Consider the following 19,937-nt stretch of genomic DNA (forward strand, 5'->3'; position numbering starts at 1 on the left):
ATTCCCGTTTTTAAATTATCCCATCTTTCCTCTACCGTCTTGGTACTTTCAATCTCCCGTATACTAATGTCCACTAGCTCCTGATATTCTCTCCTCATACTCCCCTTCAGGGCTTCTACGTTCCATTTCTTCGCCTTCCTAACTTTCATAGGTCTTTTGAATCTTACGTTGCATTTCATGAGCACTAGATTGTGGTCCGAATCCGCATCCGCTGCAGGGAAGCTGCGCGAGTTTTTCACACTGTTCCTAAACCTCTGTCTTACCATAATGTAGTCTAATTGATATCTCCCCGCATCCCCTGGACTTTTCCACGTGTACCTTCGCCCTTTGTGATGATTGAACCACGTGTTTGTGATGAATAATTTGTTTCTCCTACAAAATTCTGCTGCTTTCTCTCCCCTGTCGTTCCGTATTCCTAGACCAAAATCTCCTATTTCGTTTCCATCCCTCCCTTCCCCGACTGAGGCGTTCCAGTCCCCCATCACTACCAGATTTTTCTTACCCGGTGTGTCTCTAATTATTTCCTCGAGCTGTTCATACACCTCGTCTAATTCTTCCTCCCTATGATTGCTAGTGGGCATGTAAACCTGGACCACCACAAGGTTGGTGGGCCGCGCCTCAATTTCTACCACCAGAATCCTATCGCTTACCTGGTCTATACCTACCACACGCTTACCCATCTTCCCGTTTAATACTAAAGCTACCCCTCGCTGGCTTTCTTCCCCTCCACTATATATAACCCTATACCCATCACTCCAATAGTCCCCCCCATCCCTCCACCTCACCTCGCATAATCCTAAGATATCTATCCTCCCTTTATCCATTTCCCTTTTGATATTTTCTAACTTTCCCGCCCTCATCATAGTCCTCACATTCCACGTCCCCACATTTATAGCAGACTTCTTCTTCTCCATCTTCTTGGTCTTCTTTTCTTCTTTCTTCATTGCTGCTGCCACTGATGTTGATGATGATAAGTCTCTGCAAGGATTTCGCATGTTGACGACCCCGAGGACCTTGCCGACCTCGCTGCCGTGCCCGACACCCGCCCTTTGCGGACGGGTCCCGGGCGATGAGATTCCGAGGCTCATTTGGTTGTACTCCATGTGTTCAGGGAAGAGATAGTTGGTAGGGTTTCCCACTTCCATTCCAACAGTGTTTTTCACGTGACACCATCACGTGGACTACCTTTCGTCTGGCTCCTACCCTTCGACCTATCTGGCATGGGTTGCCCTACCGGGAATAATTTAGAATTAATCCCGCCAGTGCAGCTCAAGGGGTCATAGGAGCGCGCAAGCCTTTCCACCGCGGCAAGGTTGTAGCCCAAGGGAAAGGAGATTCTCATTTAGCACCGAAAAATACCCATTAGACAGAAAAATCAAAACTAATACAAAATTTTCCAGTGAAAACTATATCTTGACTGGGCCATATTCCAGTTAAATTTATTAATCGCACGTAGTGGGTTTCACCGTAGAGTTATTAATACTCTATATATTGAGTTTCATACTACAAGGCAAGGATCATTAGCCCGCGGCCCACCGGCTAATTTCCTGCGGCTCCTAGAGGCTAAAGAAAATATTGTATCTCACCACGCAATGAAAAATAAACATCGACACACCCGTCAAAAATAAACAATGTCAATAATCGCAATGATTGATTGGACTTTTTAACCAATAAAGATTATTGCTCTCTGAAATTATACGATTTTTACTTTATTGATGTGGTGATAAAGTGACGTGGAGCATTGTGGCCCTCCGTACCAGGGTCGGTCCTAGCAGGTGCGGGGCTAGGGGCGAACCTTTAGTGCGGGGCCCTTCACTTAAAATATTAAACTCTATACCCCATCTACAAACTCGAGCATTTTGAATCCCTACCACTCTCTGGCTAAGTATGTGTTCCCCTCCCAAATTCAGACTTCGTAATTACGCCGTTATGATACCATCACGCAGTTGAGTTCAAAATAGTATAATACAAATAAAATTTGTAATTATATTTATTCATAATATTATAAAGTAAATCGATTCGGATCATCAGTGCTGTTGCTGACTTCAAGAAGGGCATCTCTAACTTAATTTTCAACTTCAACTTTCAAAACTATCGAGTATTTTAATTTTTTTCACGAACGCGGGGCCCGGGGCGGTCGCCCCGCCCTAAGGCCGGCCCTGCTCCGGACGATATGAAATCAATCTTTGGTCCTCGCGTTTAAAAAGGCTGAGGACCCCTACTCGAAGGGTTTCACTATAGTGAAGGCTTATGAGATGAAATATGGGTGGGGCATTAAAAATAAATTGCGAAACTGCTGTATCTTCATTGTCTTATCTTAATGATGAAAAATTTATATGAAGTTGTTCGGAAGATTATCACCTTTCTTAAGTATCGATTACTATGTGTATGTAAGTGGAAAGTGCAGATTCAAATAGTTTTTTGAGGGCATGGGCAATGCTGTAGTTGGGCCGGTACGACGCGGCGTACCTACCCCCTAAAATCCAAACTCGTTATAAGCGTACCGGTCAAACTACCTTTTTAAATCTGTAACAAATAGCCTTACTGTAAATTGTCCAATGGATTACAGATAGAAAAATCGGAAGTGATTATCTACTTGTTCAGAGTTATCTCGTGGCACAACTTGGAACTAATATAAGAGTTGGAGTTTAACATTTCAATCGCGGCCGGATACAGGTTCAGATGTTGGCAAATTTTTGTGAGTACCGCCTAAATTTTTTCCCAAGTACAGCGCTGGGCATGGGGAACAACTCGTTACGCTAAACATGCTGAAAATGACACCATTCAGAGTGTCACGGGAAATGTAAAGGCTCATGACCCCTTTTCCCTTAACTACGCCTCCATTATCTCCTGGCAACTGATACTACGATAGTAGCCAACATAGATGTCATATGAATTGAATGAGTTCAGGGTCTGCATGAAGTTATCCCGGAATTAAAGCGTGGTTAATATTTCAGGAGCTGACATTAATTTTTCTAACTCCGCAATCGTTACCAAGGAGCTGAGATAGATTCGATATTTTTAAAATTCGTGGCTGCGGGTTGGCAATACGTCTACATGGATGTTTTTGGTATAAAATTCGACGTAAAATAAGAAGTTTTTCGTAATAAATTTATCGTCGGTTCCGATGCTTTTCGGTATAAGTATCGGCGTAAAAAACATGTTTTTCTAAATAAAAAATAGCTCGTTCTGCAGCTCTCCATGGCATCTAACTGCTTGCAAAAATTGGTTCATTGGTTCATTGGAGTCATGTAATTGTGACGGTAAACTAGGAGAAACAAAATTAGCATATTATGGTGCTGTAACACAAAGGCATGTAAAAAACTGTTCTCCAAAGAGACGGTTTGCGCTGCCCTGTTCTATAGACCTGTTCTCAATGTCATTCGGTTATACTCCTGCAACACTGGCTATCCCAATGAGCCAGACGTACAATTGAAAATTAAGAGAAATTAGAGCCATGTTCAACTAATACCTACGGAAAGTCGAGTTACCCGGCTGGAAAGTTTTAGGAACAAGAAAAAAAGCTCTTCTCACGGTCCTAACTTCAACATCTCACGCTGATTGTGAGATCTTGCAAACAATTCTTACGTGCTTGCATATCTTAAATCTGAGCGAGTTCCTGTAGTTTTGTCGGAAGTAAGTCGAGCCTTTTACTTCTAATGTCAAATGCCGGATGCAGCGGCGGTCTGGCCAGGTCGGTTGATCTGGTAATCGCCGAGGGCCCCGAGCTTAGGGAGATCCCCAACTGGCTATCCCAATTAGATTAGTTATCGTGAGGTGTATCTGTACATGAGCGTTTATCGTGAGGTGTATCTGTACATGAGCGTACCCAGCGAGGGGCAGGAGAAGCAAAAATCGCAAAAGTCGTTAAGGAAAATCAGTACTAGATTGAAACGAAAGTTTTCAAAAAATTTTCTTTAAACCCACGAAAAATGATATTAATATAAGACAATTAACACTTTTTTCAAGTAAATGATTTTAAAAACTAATAAAGCGCTGTTATAGTTTTCTTAAAATGTTAGTTTCGTTCACCTCTTCCATGATTAAATGTTACAACTAGAAAAACCATGGCCTGCCCCCCCCCCTAGTTTTGATCCTGGGTACGCCCTTGCATCATAATATGAAAGGTGTAATAAAAAATACTTAGATTACTTGAACCAAAAAATTTTTACTTAAAATTATGCAATTCTACGTTTCCATTAGTTGCTTTATTTACAACGTGCTCGGTATAATAAGATTATATCAAAAATAAATGTGTCAGAAGATATAAAAGAATCTGATGATTTTTTAAAGGGTTATTCGAAAAGGTTATTATAGAGGTTTTTTTAGATTTCAGTGCATTTTCAGGGAACAATTTCACTAAATAGATAATAGAATCGTATTAAATTATAAAATTTTATATATTATGAAATTCCCACTTTTCATAGTATTTTTACTTGCGAAATTGCTGTTTTTAAATTACCATCTATTTGTTTATATCTAGTTTTTAAGAAATTAAATCAAAACTAGAAGCTTGTACGTGGTGGAAGGGCTCCATTTTATCAATAATAGACACTTTGTTACTTCCATAGTATAACTAATAACTTCAGGATTTACTTTGTGAAACCTCTCCATATTGGAAGTAAGGAAATAAAACTTTGTAAGGTTCACTGTTATTTAATTATGGGCAGGTTTAATTATGACCTGACGATGTAACCAAGTTACGAAACCCGGGTCGTGCCCATTATTAAATAACAGTGAACCTTACAAAGTTTTATTTCCTTACTCCCATAGTATATTTTTTTACCGGTTCGGCTGTCACACCATTATGAAATACTGAAGATATTTTCTGAAATAGCCGAAACAGGCAAAATTTTTTATAAATATATATTGGAAGTAACAAAGTGTCTGTTATTGATAATATAGTTTTTAAGAGGTAGAATATCGTTATAATCCATTTCCAAAAATTTTCCGTAGGAGGACCACCGAATTCCCCGGCAACAAGGGCCCCATCATGAGCCCCAGCCGAGGGCCTCCAAGCCAGGGCCGGATTTAGCCCAGGGCCTCGGCCCCCCTTTTATCCGGGCCTGCTTCAAGCATCCCAGACCGCCCCTGGCCGGATGATGTACACAACGATGCGGAAAAACTGAGACGATCACGTGTGCACGCGGGGTGACGTGAGCCTATGACGTTCCTTTACTTCCTTCCTCCCCCCTCTCTATACCGACAAGGAGGATTCGCGATTCACGAGCAAAAAGCTGTCTGTGCTTCACCAGTCATATCTAATTTACATTCGCTGAACCGAAAATTCCACTCATGACCTGTGAACGTCGACTCATTCAAAAAGAACACTGTAATTATAATTCGGTTCCTTTAATTTTAAATATGAAATGAAATAATAATAAAAATATGAAATCCATAACATTAATTAGTTGTTTCCGGCATGACTTTATGGAGAGTAAAGCGAAGTTTTCTCTACTCTTCATTACCATTGCATTGAAATTATCCAAGCTTAAGACAGATACAAATATAAAACCAAACTTTTAACTATGTTTGTGACTAAATTTATCAACATTGCAAGGAAAAATGGGCAAAACAGTGAGAAAAATGGCCATTTGTAAATATTATCGCAACTTTAAAAAAACGGATGTTGTGTAAAAACTGGAGATATTCCTATACATAAGTCGTGTATTAATATGAAAAACAAATAACACAAAACAAACGGATTATCTCTCGAAGGAGATTAACTTCCGGTTGAATGCAATCCACCATTTAATTCAAGAAAGCCGCGGCAAGATAACTAATCTAATACGATTTCCTGCATCAAACGTTCTGGATTTCACTCTAACTCGTTCTCTACGGTTGACTTCAAAAATCTAGCACCAAAAATTACACAAGTAAATTAAGGTCATACCAACACTAAGCATAAAATTTTCATTAGTTCCTGCGACTGAGAGAACATAGGATATCGGCCCTGAAGCTGAATTGATTCCCAGTAATATATAGCCAAAGTACTGGCTAAATAATTACATCAAACGGAGAGAATAAAAATAAAAATCAGCATATTAGGGTGGTTTCCTATTATTTTTTTTATTGCCTAACTTGAAGGATTATTACTCCTGAAGTACGTATTTCACGCTTTGAGATTTTTAAATGACGATATCTATTTTTCGCGATTTAATGAAAAGTGAAAATTTTTAAGCGCACGAAAACACGACGCCTAAGTATAAATGCTGGGAAAAGCCCGTGTGACGTCAATCTGGTTCCCGCTTCCGCCGTGTGAGGCCACCTTGGTGCGAGGCTATAAGCGCCGCTACGATGCAGGCTGCTAGCCGGTAGTGCTTGGCTTAAATAAAGATTATCAATACCCTATCAAACAAAGGAAACTTTCCGACCATTCGAAATTTTAATAGGTGATTATTAAGAGATGTTTCCCTGAGCTCATGCTCATTGGCAATCTCAGACGATGTAACACTCCTGACTACTCTTAATAGCATCTGGGTATAGCCACCTAGAGTGTCTCTTTAGGTGGCTGTGATCTGGGTCCCTGTGACATCACGTGGAGTTGCATCGCATTTGGCGCTAATCTGGCCTTTTTCAAATGAGGTTAAAATTGACCATTAACAGTCGTCTAAACTTGGATTTCTAAAACAAAATAAATTGCAAATTATGAATACACTAATTTTGGGTAATTAATCGCAATCAATGCCTTACGTTTTCTTTGACGAAGGAAACTACCCTATTGTTTCTGCTGTTTTGGAATTAACAGAAATGCACACAGCAGAGTTTTTTTTCACTGCTTGTTACTCGGTCAATTGAGAACAAAATTTTCAACCAATTACAATCCCTTTTTAAACATACGTGCAAAAAGGGATTGCTGAGGGCTGTACATGGAAAATAAAATTATATAAATTAAATTTTGAAGACACATACCCAAATAAAGAAAAGATAACAAAAAATATATGAGGGGGTGAGATGCCTAGGGGTACAAGTGATTTTCTTTCTAAACAGAATTCAGGTACAGAAATTGATAGAATAGATATACAAAAACTTGGTGGCCACGGGATTCAAGCGAGTCTCTGTTCTGTACTGACAGCGAGAGGATAATCATGTGCACTAATGAATATCTAGTTTATCTCGTTTGTTTTTTTTACCTAATTTCTGTTCCTAACTCTAATTTAGAATAATAAATAACTTGTACCCTTTGGCTTCTCACCACTTCATATGCAATATGTAAAAAAATTGCAATTAAAAAATAAAATTAATTAAAATGGAAAACAGACAAATTCATAGAAAATTGAGAAAAAATACATATTTTATTATTAATGTGGTTGGCTATAAAAGGTCAGAAGGTATTTCAACATGAATTTCAGTGCATGTATTTTAAAAATATCGATGAAACAAGGGTTGCCAACTTCAAGTGATGCCAACATAATCCCAGGCAATCATACTTCTTCAGCATTTTTATCATTGAAAATTTATTTATTGAAGAAGCACAACATAGATATTTTTTATTTATTTCGACAAATGACTGCGGCATAGCACGTAATACACAGTAATGTTCTTTGAGTATAGCATGCATGGCACTGTCACCGTACAACGTTGGCCCGGGTACAACGTCGGGTACCCGGCGATTTAGTGGTGACTAAATATCAACATTAACGATAAGATTACGGTGAATATTGATCGGCAGACGTGTCAGCTGGAAATATCTAAATATGACGACAAACATTTTGTAACGCATTAATTAATCACACTTACTATCGCTGACTAATGACATCAAGTAAGTCACTCGTGGTCACTACACTCTCAGAAGCGTTCGAAGGCGAGGTAACATTTCTATGGACAAAGGACGACGAGGATTGCATCCATAAAACGTCATTAGAAGACTATGGTTGCGACAAATTGCAACAGATGCGTGCAATACATGTGTACGTCGAATGCGCAAATGGATGCCACAGTCGTGTTCAGTCACCAGATAACGGGATTTGAAGCCAATAGAAGAATTCTTCGAAATACTTAGGTTCTGATCCAGTAATTTAATGCAAGAAGGAACGTACCACAATACTAATGAAATTCGTAGCGATATTGGGCGAAGAGAGTCAATTGATCGATACGCCATTCTACGATGTGAAAGTAGATTAAATCAAAACTTATTTTTACAGATTTAAAACACATGCATATTAAATTTATACATGAAAATGATGGCGTAAATGTGCAAAAAGACAAATTTAATCTATGATTATTGTGCTTTCGAAGGTAATAACTTTTTTGGCAACACAGTGCATTTTAAAGCGTGAAGTATTCATGGACTACAACATTCAAGCATTATGCAATCAGAGCTTAATGGCCGGTAAAAGTGACACAAATTTGGCTAATACGAGGTACCTCAGAAATCGAATGGCTCTTGATCAGGAAGTTTTCAGCAAAAGAGTTATAACTGCCAACGGACGACTTTATAAGAAGTAACAATAATGAATACACGCCGGTAATACATTATGCATATGGTTTAATCTAGAGAATTTTTAAATCATTGATTGTCACCCTAGTGGCGACGGCTGGGTAAAGTCCTCGCTTACTATTTCTGGGGTCGCGGATTCGAGACCCGCTTGAGCTGGTTTTTCACCATTTAGGCTATTAGTTTGTGTAGACTTCTGCTTGTCCGGACCCAGGAAAACCTGAACACAGACTACGGCTTCTAGGATTTCGGGGACAAAAACTGTCCAGAAGAAGTATTGTTAGATAATATTATAAATATAGTTATAATGATAGTAATAACTCTCATTTTTAATAGCTTACATCAAGTTTTTAAATTTAAAATCATTCGCTTCAGTCAATAAATGTCCGTTGAGCAATGACCTAATTGGTTCACTTCCACTAGAATTGCAGAACGCGAAATCATTTTCCTGCTGGTGACGATGATTCTAGAACGAATTATTATCTTCGCTGACCCATAAAATGAGCGCTATGAGAAACTATGGAAACTAGGTCTCGTACCGAAACCTATGAGAATTCCACTCATCCGAATGTGTTCACAGCATATCAACTGGGTCCTTCAAATCTTGAGAATGGAGACCAAGTCACGTATCGAAACGTCGCGACGCGTCGGCGAAGATCGAACCCGGTTTAGCAAGTAATAGGAAGCCTTCAAGGTTGATCCATTAAAAGTTTTCGATGTTTCGCAAGATTTCTGTAAAATATAAGCTATAAATCACATGTTTAGCCTTTACGCAAAAGTTTCCGGATCATTTAAACTACCCTTCTCAAATGAATTAAAAATTAACTTTTGTATCGACTGTTTAAAAAAAAATAAAGACTTCACTGCGTAACCGCATTGTGGTTAAGGTCCTGAGGCTTTTTCCGCGTGTATTCATGCATTGATGCATGAATATTTAGTAGGTCCGAGATATCACTCCTGGAGTGCAAGCAAAATATTGTGCCGAAAAAAATTACATAAAAATCAACGGATTTACTTAACCATAGACACACGAAAAAATAGACACCAATTATTTTCTTTACTCGATTTTCAAGGAATGCTATTTATTATCAATGCACTTTGTGATTGCCCAGCAATGGGGTAGCCAGGGAGGAAGTCCGGGGGGTCCGGACCCCCTTCGAAATTTAAAGCAATGATTTTCCTTTATAAAAGAAAACAAGATATTGAAAAATGATACATTTACAAAAGATTTCTTTGACAAATGAGGTTTTTTCGATTTTGAAAAGTGTTAAAATTAGTTCAAACCCATCTACCTAGTACCCAGTTTTTTTCTAAAATTTCCCTCCTGATTTTGGACCCTCCTCCACGAACGAAATTCCTGGCTACTCCACTGTTGCCCAAGGCGCTTTGTTCGCGCGCTCAAGTGAATTAATGGATAAACGATGAACGGATGAGGAAAGTAATACCTTTAGAAATCATTATCCACATAGAGCCCTATTTCTCCCCGAAATAAGACCGATCATTCATATGCCTAAGACAAAGAGTACTCACTATTTAAATTGACTGGCGGCAACACAATATATGTTTGCTGCCGCGCACTGACAGCCTGCAGGGATTACGCATTTGGGTTCAGGGATAGAAAACGTGCAGATACCAAGTGAGGGAAAACGGCACAGGGATCCCAATCAGAACTTGACATCGGCGACTCAACATTTGAGTTATCATTTCTCTTATCATTGAAATATGATACTAATCCCCGATTGTCTTACCAATTAAGATCGCTTCATTCTGGGTCAGGCAAATTATCGTGACGCGTTAGAAGGATTGAGCATTTTTTTAAAGTAGGAAACATTGAAAAATCTATGGTTTTCCTGAGAAAAGTTCAACCGATACAGGTGTGATAAAGTGGAAGTTCGACATACTAAAATAAAAGGTAATTTGAGTTTTCCACAATTATTTAATGCGTATGACGCGTTCAGGCTAACAGAGTCGTCATATTGTACCAGATGATGGCTCTGTGAGCCGAAACGCATCGTATTTAAATTATAACCCATTAAATATTTTGGAAAAGTTCAATTACCTCTTATTTTAACATGATAAAAGAGTTTGAAAATGGAGAGAATGACCGTATTTCGCTTACCTGCCGGCAAATCCTCCGGATATCTCCCGTCCCTCCAGCATTGTACCCGATGATCTTCAACGAATCAGCGTCGACACAAACACAAAGAAACACAAAACACCGTCTTCGAAAGAAGACACGATTTTCAACTTCCGCGCGCTTCAACGGCGAAGGTGGTGGTGGTCCAGAACCATATAAGAGCCTGCAGATCCCTTTGTGAACGACGGGAATAGACTGGTAAACTCCCTGCGCGTCGCTCTCTCATCCGGAGATAAGGCACGGAGAGATGAATAAAAAAACAAAAACTTCCTGCATCGCATTCCCCCGGAGCGTAGGAGTGTGGATTAGCGGGGACGAGCGAAGGCCTTGATTGGTTGCAAGAGACGCGGAGCTGAATCACTCGCTGAGTCGACACTGAGGAAGAGGGGAGGGCGTGGGCGCCGGGAGACAAAACAACCATTCACATGTGCGCGCTGTGTATCGCAACGATTGAATGAAGCACTAAACTCAAAACAATGGAAAGACGATCCCCACACAAACCCGTGCCGCGCACAGAATGGGGCCGTTCGCTAATATTTCATTGCTGATTATAACTATCATTAAAGTATTCTACCGATTAAGATAGGTTTCCATCAGTGCTGTAGTCGGGCCGGTATGGCGTACCTACCCCCTAAAATCCAAACTCGTTATTAGCGTACCGGTTAAAATACCTTCGCGGCTGGATGTATAATATACATGTTCAGCTGTTGGAATTTTTGGTGAGTACCACCTAATTTTTTTTCCAACTACAGCACTTGTTTACATGGAGTATTTAAGAAGTACCCAGTATTCCTGTTGACAACAGTTTCACCAAAGATCCTCCTTTCATCAGTATCAGTAACGGATGCTGAAAAAAATTAAGGGGGGGGGGGGCGAAATATATCTTGAGGTACCTTTACTTTTATCGTGATCAAAAATAAGTCTCGTGCAAATTTTAAGAACGCTTTATTTAAAATGATTATACATATATACATGACAATGCCATCTCATGAGGTAAAAAAGTTACAATTGTGGTTTTGCAATGCTAGCCAATGCGGGCGGCACCGCAATGGTGGGGGGGGGGGGGGGTTCGCCTCCCACATGTACTCACCGCTGCCTGCCATCTTCGGGTCGAAGGTGCTGCATTCCTCTTGGTCTAATATATAATCCTCATTCACCGTATTGTTCATGTATCTAATCGCTGGTTGGTTGTCCTGAATACCGAAATATTTTCCATATTTTTCCCTCTCCCATATAGCCCCTCCATGCGCGAATGATGGAGGTTAATGCCATTCCTCTATTTTGCAATTAGGTATTATTAATTATTCTAAGGTAGGTTTCCATGGAGTAATTAACAAGCATTCTGATTCTGGGGTCCTCCCTCCCCATCAACCACTTCCCTCTCATTTCACAATGAGGCTTACTCCCTTTCATTATATCTAAAACTCCCATTCTCTTCCTTTCTCTCCCTTGTTTACCAAACATTCGACCCTCTAGCACTGTTTTTAACATCCCCTCCCCGCTTAGCACTCGCTCCATCCATGCCTTCTGTCTCCTCCGTATCTCATCTATAAACTGCCGCCCCTCACCCACCATGTCCAGCACTTCGTCGTTCCTCCTCTTTCCGATCCTCTTTACTTACTCCATTCTTCTCCACATCCACATATCGATCGCCTAAAGTCGTCTCTCGTCCTCCTTCCTATACCTCAGACAATATTTTTTTCCATCCTACATTCAATTAGCCATTATTGCAATAAATTGCTAATGAATCGCTTTTCAAATGTTAATTTGCGGATTCCACTCGATTAATTCTCGAAAAATACTCACACGACTCTTTCCTCAAACGCTTAACCAACTTCCGTCACCAGACAGACCGTCATTTTCGTATCGCTCTTCCGTTTCGAGAATTCTAGCAGATGGCGCCAGAATCGACATTCGGCGGAAATAAATAAAAAATTCTGCGAAAATAAAAATTCGGCGAAAATGTTATATGAATATTAGCTGGAAATATTTGTGTCGATATCAGAGGCGCCGACTCTATGGGGCCTCAGGGGGCCCGAGCCGCCTCAAAAACTCGTTATGGGGGTGAGGAAAAATGTGTCAGGCTAGTCGTTTTTCCCCGGAGTTTCCAGTTATCCAGAGTCGTATTTTAGCGATCTAATGTCGATCATATGACTCTTCTAAAAAGCTTTAAAAAACTTTAAAACGCTCTATTTATAAAATTTCCCGGGGCAAGACCAACGGTATATATCTCCGCCCCCCCCCCCCCCAATATTTTTATAACTCGGCATCCATGATCGATAATACTGCTAAATGTCCATAGAATATCCATGGAATGACACAGGTTGGATGTAACGACATTAGGATATTTTAACCTTTTTTTGGATACCCACGCAGCATTTTCTGTTATTTGGGTAAGTTTCCATGTTTCCGCACCTCAAAGTGTCAAACTTCAAATCAGACTCTTTGCTAACCGTTTCTTTAAAAATCCTACATAAGATCCTCTCATAAGCTCCTTCCTTTTCATGAACGCCTCCTTCGCTGACGCAATAGGGTGGTTTCCTATTATTTTTTATTGCCTAAATCGAAAGATTATTACTCCTGGAGTACGTATTTCACGCTTTTAGATTTTTAAATGACGATACCTATTTTTCGCGATTAAATGAAAAGTGAAAAATTTCAAGCGCGCGAAAACGCGACGCGTAAGTAGGAATGATGGGAAAAAGTCCGTGCGACGCATTTCCGGTTCCCCCTCCCGCCTTGTGAGGTGACCTTGATCGAGGCTCTGAGCGCTGATAGGACGCAGGATGCTAGCGGGTAGCTGAGTACCTTGCTGGCTGGTAGCGCTTGGCTTAAAAAAGGTTTATTAACACCTTATCAAACGAAGAAAACTTTCCGACCTTAGCCAGTTTTAATAGGTGATTATTAAGACATGTTTCCCTGAGCTCTGTGCCTCATGCATGCATTGGTAACCTCAGACGATGTATAACTCCTATCCTCTCGTGTAGAAACTAGGTCCCTGTGACGTCACGTGGAGTGGAATCGCATGGGCGCCAATCTGGCCTTTTTCAAATGAGGATAAAATTTGACCCTTGCCATTCGTCAAAACCGGTATTTCAAAAACCAAATAATTTGTGTATTATGAATACACTAATGGTGGGTAACGAATCGCAATCAATGCCTTTCGTTTTCTTTGATGAAGGAAACTACTCTATTCTCTTCCTGATATCCCTACTGATGTATTCGTTTTCCTCTTGTGTGCTACTGTTTTAATAGAGATTGAAAAATAAAGAGACCCACATGAGTCACGGCTTTCGGGCGTTCCTCCGCGTTTTGTTGTCCATAGGTGAGAGTCATAGAGCACCACTGCCCACACGAATGTTTTGACGTTATTTTTCCTGGTCTCCAGTCTACACTTTTCGAGCATAGTAGCGACCTCTTTGCCTTGAACGCCGCATTACCTTGGGCTATTCGATGCTCGATGCCTGCCGTGCTTCCACTGTTTTAGGTAATAGCATTAAGTAAGTATATACTTACTCTATGGTAATTGTGTTCCCAACGTAGGTGAATGACCCCAGTCGCTCGAATCTCTCTTCTTTGAGGCGAATGTCGGCCACAGTTTTCTCCCTTCCGCATACATGTACCTTGGTTTTCTTCCTATTTATTTTCATGTTGTATTCCTGAAACACTTTTTTCAATTCTGGTCATATGTTATAGTAGGTCTCCCCCGTTGCCTACGATAATTGAAGTGTAATCTGCGAATCTTTGCTCGCCTATTTCTTCTCCATTAACTTTGATTCTGTTCTTCGATGTATTTTATCGCTTCCTCCATGTACATATTGAAAAGGACTGGTGATAGGTTACATCCTTGCCGTACCCCTTCGTTAACTTTCACCTCTGAATTTCTTTCTCCTAGCGTGCGTAGTTATACTGGGCACCTGGTGTCTGACGAGAGCGCCTATCCATCAACTTGTAAGAGAGGACTGTAGAGTCCTAAATTCTATTGATGAATAAAGACGAAGTGATTATTATAGCTCAAATCATCATTGTCAAATGCCTTTCCAAGTCCGAAAAGACTTGCTTGCGTGGATCATTTTCTCCACCAGTAATATCAGGCATAGTAATGCCCTACTTGTCCCTCTAGTCTTCCTAAATCCAAATTGGTTTTATGACAAGTTTTCTTCGATTTTGCCTTCGATTCGTCATCACATTATCTGAATGAGGATTATTGAGGCGTGTGATACCAGGCTCAGAATCAGTGATCCACGCATCTGTCAGCCTTTGCCTTTTTCGGCATAATCACCAGTAGCGTAGCCAGAGGGGCAGAGGGGGCACGTGACCCCCCAAAACCAATTAATTTTAGCAGAAAAATATTAACCTATAAAAAAATTTATTCTATTTATGGTGAATCAAAAACAAAGTACTGTTCAACAAACTTTTATTTGCTGTCGACTAGTTTCCACGGCTATAGCGTCGTTATCAAGACATACAGTCTCTGAAGAAAACCCAGTACTGTGGAACAGTACTGGGTTTTTTGTCACACCATGAATATCTCATCGATCCACAAAGTAACGCCAAAATCAGTTGATTTAAAATTTATTCTTCTTTACCAATATGTTTTAGTAAAACAGGTTCCTGAGGTCCCATAAACTGTATAATTTCAAGTGCCAAAATAGCATAAAATGTGCTTTTTAGAGATAATTTTCACATCATCCCAGGGGGGAGTTCCACCCCTTTCAGCCACATGTCATGACCCCACCCATAACACAGTCCTGGCTATGTCCCTGATAGTCACAATTGTGCTCCTCTTTAAGTCTTCTGGTCAGTAGCGGATACAGAAAAAAAAACTCGAGGGGGGCGGGCGCAAAAGAAATCTTGAGTTACCTTTACTTTTATCCCAATAAAAAATAATCAAGTCAAATGCAGAGTTTAAGAAAATTTTAATTGAATTTATTACACACATATACAAGACAATGCCATCTTATGATATAAAAAAGCTATAATTTTGGTTCAGCAATGTTTGTCAATACGAGCGGGCCCGTAAGGGGGGGTGCATCTGTATCCGCCACTGCTTCTGGTAGACTTCCAGATTTGTAGCATTCAAGAATAATTACATATAGTGCGTCAAGCGATTTCTCACCTTGTGTTTTGATTATTTCTCCGCTGATTCTTTCTTCTCTGGGCACAAACCAAACCATACCTGCATACCTGTACGAATTATTCATCCCCCGCAAAATAAGTTACTGCAATTTCCACCCGCCGTGTTTCTGACCTTCAAATTCCTCAAGCCCCCACCAATATATGTTCCAAATCATTTCATCTAACAGCATCTAGATTCTGGAACTCTCTACCGCCAAATATAAAGACGTCACAATCACTTCAGTCGTTTGAAGGAAGGCTGTACTCCTATTTGAAGTCTAGGGCTCCTCAACTTGTTGAAGTTATCATCTTAAACTTGTGATGTTATCAAAACTTTCTACATAAATATACATATATGCATGTGTGTGTTCATTATGATCTGTGTTAAAACTTATATTTTGGTGTTATTAATATAGATATTAATATAGAATATTTTACATTTTTTGTCTAAATATCTACTACTTGTTAGCCAAGCAATTATCTCCATACTGCCATATTTTTGTCAAACTCATTTTATTCTCTGCTACCTGGGCAATTCGACCAAGATGAGACTATTAGTAAATCAATGCTTTTGGAAAAAATTAAACACATCGTTATCAATCACTTAGTGAATGTATTTAGTCATGAATTGATGAACTAATCCCGTAAAATTCACCAAGAGGGAAGGAGAAGAGATATCAATCTACTTTTTTTCCCGTCGTAGATATTGTGGGTCTAATTTTCTTCACCAGAGCTTAAAATTTTACCAGGAGGAACACATCAACCGTTTCAAAACTGATCGCATTCATATTCCCAGCGTATCTTGCTTCAGTTGACACGATTGACACCACACAACGGTAGAATATGTTAGTGGTCGCGCGGCTGTGTCGTAATATCAATCGCGAGAAAGCGAGATGACGTGACGAGAGGCTTGACGTGCTCATTTTTTACCGTTATATCCATATGGAGACTCGGTAACTCCATTAGGAAAATACCTTCAGGAAGTCGCGGAACTCGGTGAGATTGAAAAAAAGCTGGCCACTTTTGAAATTTAAGTTGATGCTTTCCCGGCGTATGATGTGGGTAAACTCTTCTCGGGATTCCCACTGTGTTAATTTTTCAAAAATAGCCAACGTTCAAGGCCTGGCCACTTTTATCGATATTGTAACGTTTGATATTTGAATGAAGGAAAGTTGAAATAATCTGTACAAGCCGTTTTTTAAAACTTTTATGGTATTTGCATGACAATAATGGACAGTAGGCGTCCTTATTGAATTTCCGTTTTAGAACATTCAAAAGTAAAATAGTTAAGAGATTGCAAGCTTCATAAACATATTTGTAGCATATTAGTTGATGTTGTTTGGAAGTTGATGATGGGAGGAGAGGGGGGATTGTTGAGCAGAGAGATAACGAAGGAAAATTCCTCGAATTACTAAGGCAAAAAGAAACTATCTTGAAGAAAAAGAGCAAAATTTGGAGCAAAAAAAACATGTGACGTTACAATACTGATCTTTTTTCCCGAAGGAAACGTGCAATTTCAGTGTGTTTCGTAGACATAACTCAGGATGAAGAAGTGTCCACTAAGATTGAAGACGAGAGTGAAGATATGTTGAATAGATTGTGAGCTTCATTTATGAGTATTAGGAACCTTCCGTTTAAAAACTTAGCTCATATATATTCACAGCATAAAAAACTTCAATTTTTACGATTGACACCCATGAGCGGAGTTTAAGGGGAAATAGGTGGGTGGCTGACCCCCCAAAGTAAATGGTAATTTTTCTGAATAAAAGTACGAAATGTCATGCAAATATCGTCAAGTTTATACAAAAAACGGCTTGTGCAGATAATTTTAACTTTCCTTCATTCAAAAATACGCTTGCCCTGATGATTCATCCCTTCTAGCAAGGTCACTCGTTGAAATTGAGCAACATTAGATTCTGACCTCGTTTCACTTCAGTGTAGTTTTATGCCAACGGGTCATTCTGAAGAAACAAGTTGATGTATCACCAACAGGGGCGGTCTGGCCGGGTCGACTGGTCGGCGATCGCCGAGGGCCCCGACCTTAGGGTCAACGCTCGCGTTTATCGTGAAGTGAGTATGAGAAGTGCAATAATAAGACCCAAGACGACTTGAAACAAAGTTTTTTTGCCGTTATAAAATTCTACGTTTTCATTGATTGCTTTATTTACGACACACTCTGTGTAATAAGATTATATAAAAAATAAAATAAAGATGCCATAAGATAAAGGAGAACTTCTTTTTTGAAAGGGTTATATCATAGAGTAAGTATATATAAGTATATATATATAGAATATACTTACTCTATGGTTATATGAAAAGGCTATTTTAGAGTTTTTTTTTAGATTTCCGTGCGGTTTCAAGGAAAAAATTCTGTAATTAATAGGTAATAGAACCATAATGCATTATTAAATTTTATAAGCTGTGAAATTCTCGCTTTTCAATGTATTTTTTTTCTAAAGAAATTGCTATTTTTTAATTAAATTTTATTTGGCTTTTAAGTGCCACAATAGCGTCAAAATCCATTTCCGGGCAATTTCGTAGAAATATTTCCCCGGGAAAGACCCCCGAATCCCTCAAGGTAAGGGAGGCCCCGTCATGAGCCCCAGCCGAGGGCGCCCATTCACCCCAGGTCACTGTATTTCACTGGATTATTAAAGATAACCATAGGAGCAACGCAACTGTATACATTCACAATCGCAATTTCAAGTTTTCTACGCGGAAATAAGTTTACCATCCATCAATCACCAGGCAATGACTATATTCACGAAATTAAATGAAATTATTGGCTCCAATAGCGAACGTTGATGCAAGTGGCGTAGCGTGGGTCGGGACATCCCCCGAAATATAAAAACACAATTACTTTCCATCATAAAAGGAAACAAAATATTGAAAAATCATGAATTTACAAAGATTTCTTGGACAAATGAATTTTTTTTTCGATTATGAAAAGTTTTAAAATTAGTTTAAAACCCTTTACTTAATACCCTGTTTTTTTATTTCCCCCCTGGTTTTGGACCCCCCCACACGAAATTCCAGGCTACCCCACTGGTTGATGCTCTTATCTAATTCATCTTGCCAACCATTTCCAAAGGAAAAAGATAAAATGGAATTTGCACCTACTTGAGATTATTTTTAAGGGACGCTGAACTACTCTCTTCTGACTACGTACGTAGTTGGCGTAAGAATAAAATGCACACTCCCTTTAGCTGTCGAATTGTCAAAAATACGTCGTTGAAATTTGAAATTAATGTGGGAATTTTTTCACATCAAAAACTTGTTTTCCGGAGAAAAAGTGGTGTAAATAGATTCATTATACTTGTCGTGCACGTTATAAAATTGTTGTCGTGCGCGTGAAATTCGTTTTGCTCACAGCATAGAATGGGAGTGCATTTATCAACACTATCCCTTCACTCATAGAGGGAGAGTTCTGATCATAAGGATACCCCCAATTAATTAATTTAAATGAGTGAACACTGGCCAGGCCGTGATCACAATGCTAACATTGGTGTGTCTGAATGAAAATGACACCATCTATCTTTTCCAACGATCGTAATCATTAGCTTTACCCGTAAGTGCGCAAGAAAAAAGTCAGTTCCTAAGAGAGAAAGTAGTCTCCATAAAAAAATTAAAAGTCCTCCACAATTTACGCCAAATATGTATCAACTACTGTCGGATAGTCCCTATCGACGTCCATATTTTTTTCTGCTTTATTTCAGCAGGACTGAAGTTTGCCCAATATTTGTAATACATACATCCAAACTTAGGTGCCCGGGCGCCTAAATTTCTAAACCCAAAAAATTAGGGAGGGGCAATAAACGTTGTTAAGAGCTAATAAACTGTTTTATATCTAGATGATGTTCAATACCAGGTGGTTAATAGATCAGTCAATCCATTTCTGTCCAGAAAATTGCGATTGTGAAAATATTTAGGTACGTTGTTCCTTTGATAGTCTTTAGTAATCCAGCGAAATTTGTTTTCGAGGTGCTCGCAGCACAGAATGGCTGTACACCTACTGCAAAATTACCTCTTCACTGATAACGAGGAAGTTCCGGTCATAATTATAAGGTGCACAATAAGTATGAATGTATAATTTACGCCTCTTTTTCCCCGGAAAACACGTTTTTCACCCTAAAAAAAGCCCAAAACCTTTTGAATGTCATGAGCAATCTCTGACAGGTCGCAAGAGCTGGAACCGGGCGGGGTAACCAATAAAGGATAAATAAAATATATTAGTAATTGATTTAA

General features: G+C 39.4%; 1 protein-coding gene across 1 annotated transcript in view; it reads right to left on the minus strand.

Annotated features, from left to right (window-relative positions):
- The window catches only part of LOC124159260, a 53,666-nt gene extending 42,872 nt beyond the window's left edge, over window positions 1-10,794 (minus strand). The window contains exon 1 of the mRNA XM_046534955.1: window positions 10,557-10,794. The gene's annotated coding sequence lies outside the window, so the exon portion shown is untranslated. The remainder of the gene's footprint in view (window positions 1-10,556) is intronic.
- Between the last annotated feature and the right edge of the window lie 9,143 nt (window positions 10,795-19,937).

The sequence above is a fragment of the Ischnura elegans genome, chromosome 5 (assembly GCF_921293095.1).
Source record: "Ischnura elegans chromosome 5, ioIscEleg1.1, whole genome shotgun sequence".
In the NCBI taxonomy this organism is placed as follows: Eukaryota; Metazoa; Arthropoda; class Insecta; order Odonata; family Coenagrionidae; genus Ischnura; species Ischnura elegans.